Source organism: Diplotaxodon limnothrissa, linkage group LG1 (genome assembly GCF_057381915.1).
Source record: "Diplotaxodon limnothrissa isolate DT_005_m linkage group LG1, D_limnothrissa_male_GT1.1, whole genome shotgun sequence".
Lineage (NCBI taxonomy): Eukaryota > Metazoa > Chordata > Actinopteri > Cichliformes > Cichlidae > Diplotaxodon > Diplotaxodon limnothrissa.
The window spans coordinates 4,959,504-4,962,170 of record NC_140596.1 but is presented as its reverse complement, the minus strand read 5'-3'; the positions used below and the strand labels follow the sequence as shown (position 1 = coordinate 4,962,170).

The following is a 2,667-nucleotide window of genomic DNA, read 5'->3' as shown; positions in this document are numbered from 1 at the left end:
TGGTGGTTCGATCCCTGTCTCCTCCAGTCTGCATGCCAAGTATCCTTGGGCAAGATATTAACCCCAAGTTGCTCTCCAATGCATCCATCAGAGTATGAATGTGTGTGTCAATGTGGTCTCTATGTTTAGAGAAAGTGCTTTTGAGAATGGGTGTGACTGGGTGAATTTGGCAAGTTGTATAGAGGAATTTGAGTACTCTGGGAGAGTAGGAAAGCACTATATCAGAATCAATCAGTCCTCACATAAAAGCAGTAAAACCAGCCTGCCTGACAACACACCTGAACAAGATTCAAATCAATTAACAAAAAGTGGAGGCAGAGGTGCACTGTAAAAAAACAAACTGTAGATTTTACGGTAAAACGCTGGCAGCTGTGGTTGCCAGAAATCTACCGTAAAATTACGGGTGGAACATTTTCTTCTTTAACGGTAAGAAGGTATTGTTATTGTTTATTTTACGGTTAAAAATAGTGCTAGGGTCAATATTTTACCGTAGAAGAAAATGTTTTAACTTGAAGAACAAATGTTTTTCCCTAGAATTAACATGAAAATAACATATAAAATAAAGTTTGTGCCAGAAAACACAACATTCTTTCCCTGTAAAATTAACTATCTAAATATAGAAAAAATACAATTTTATTCTGTAACCGTTTTTAGACTAGAGTGCTTTTAAGTCTTCTACTCTTTAAGTTTAATACACAAACCATGATTTTATTCAAATTACTAAATGTAACACAAAAATGTCCACCTTAAATTTCCAAAAAAGTATTTTATTTAACATCTTTGATGCTTTGAACATCAAACATTTATATTTTTACTCAACAAATCACAAATAGTTACTGGTTATCTCCATGACAGTAACAGTGAGGAATCACAGAATTCTTACAAGTTCTGTTCAAACTGTGCAAAACCAGTGCTGTAAGTTGAGCACACATTATACTTCACATTACCTTTTGCAGACAATTCAGACGCCATTAAGTGTGTTGGTGCTGTTCTCACTACATAAATGTCAGTACACGTAAAATCTTGACTTTTCAAATTATCCAAATACAAATATAGAGAATTAAAAAATTTTTCTATAATTGAAAGAAAGTCTGAATTGAAGAAATTACAGGAACAAGTTTACACCCACATATTTTGCACACAGAGCTGAGTAGTAAAGCTGAAAATGTACATCTTAAAACTGCATCAGGTAACAAACGAAAACTTTACACTTGTTTTGAGAACGTCAACTGCAAATTTTTGGATAACTACAAAATGCCAGCAATGTACATGCAGCATACTTTTACACTATTGTAATACAAATATCTTTAAAACTGGGGAAATTAAAATCCAAGAAACAAAATCGCGGGTTTACCACATTTTCACCAGATACATTTTTCAGATATAAAACAGTGAATCAAAAGTAGAACATGTACTTTTACAAATTGTGTCTAGTAAAACTTCACATTGTTAAAAACTTCCCACTCACAATCAGAAATGTAACAATCGTTTCAAAAACATAACATCTGTAGAGTATGTAACATGGTATACCTTTATCACTTCGTCTCAAACAAGAGGGGTAGGACTAGATCCACTCATGGTCAGCAATGTCTGAGATGAGAGTGAGGACTCTGGGATTGACTGAGAACACTTTTTTCTTCTTGGATTCAACCTTGGTGCCTCTCTCAGGATTTATGGAAAAGAAACACCTTCATGAAAAAAGGGCAAGAGAGATTGAGGAAATTAACAACCTGAGGTGGGATATTAGTGTGGAAGCAACAGAACATGAAACTAAACAAGTCAAGACTACAAGAACGTGGCAGTTACAACAGAAAAAAAAAGTTGAATTTTGCACTTTCGGCTTACCGCAAACAATGATGACGGGTGTTGGTGGCACTTTCTCCATCTGAACATCTTCTGCAAGGCTTGTCATCTCAACGCAGTGAAACAGAAGCTCTCCCTTCTCGTCAAAATGAGCCAGTAAAAGAAGCATCATCTCAATGACTTCTTGCAAGCAACCACTGGACTGCCCTCTTTCAGTCTGAAGTTTGAGAACAGCATTCAGGACTTGCTTGTGCTTTTGTGCATCAACATATTTGAGGAACTTTAACAGACGTGCACCCTTTTTGTCTACATTGGCAAGGAAGGTCTCCATCAGATTCACACCAGTCAGTTCTTGGAAATGTGCGGTCATACCAACTTCATTGAAGAGAAAGGGCCATTCCTGGCATAGTTTCTGGATGCTTGCCCCTTTGTTGATGTCTTTACGCTGCGTGTAATAGGTGCACTTGACTAGTTCTTTCACAACATCTGTACTGTAGTTATTCTTTTTAAACAGCTTCTTCATTTCTTCTTTTTTTTCAAGCTGACTCCACAGTCTCAGAGAGTGGCAAATGCTTTGGCTCCCAGCTAATACAGCCATATGTGTCTTGAACCCTTGCTTTTTGTTCAGCTGGTATTTCATCTGTGTCGTTGTCGTCATCTGATATTGCTTTGCATTTTTTTACCTTTGGTGTGTCAGGTCGCTTGACATTTTCAACTCTTGCCTGAAGTTGCTGCAGTGACCTGCCCGTGAGCTCCGCCGGCAGCCAGCTGTGCCTGAGTGACCGAGCCCCAGGCCGAGAGGCCGGGGGCACCCCACCTCCGAAATGGCCCGAGCGAGCCCCAATAAGCGGCCGCCAAGGAGTG

The 2,667-nt window shown here is 38.5% G+C and overlaps 1 pseudogene; it reads right to left on the bottom strand.

The window, feature by feature from the left end:
* Positions 1-1,564: 1,564 nt before the first annotated feature.
* LOC146639289 (uncharacterized) lies at positions 1,565-2,461 on the bottom strand (annotated as a pseudogene).
* Between the last annotated feature and the right edge of the window lie 206 nt (positions 2,462-2,667).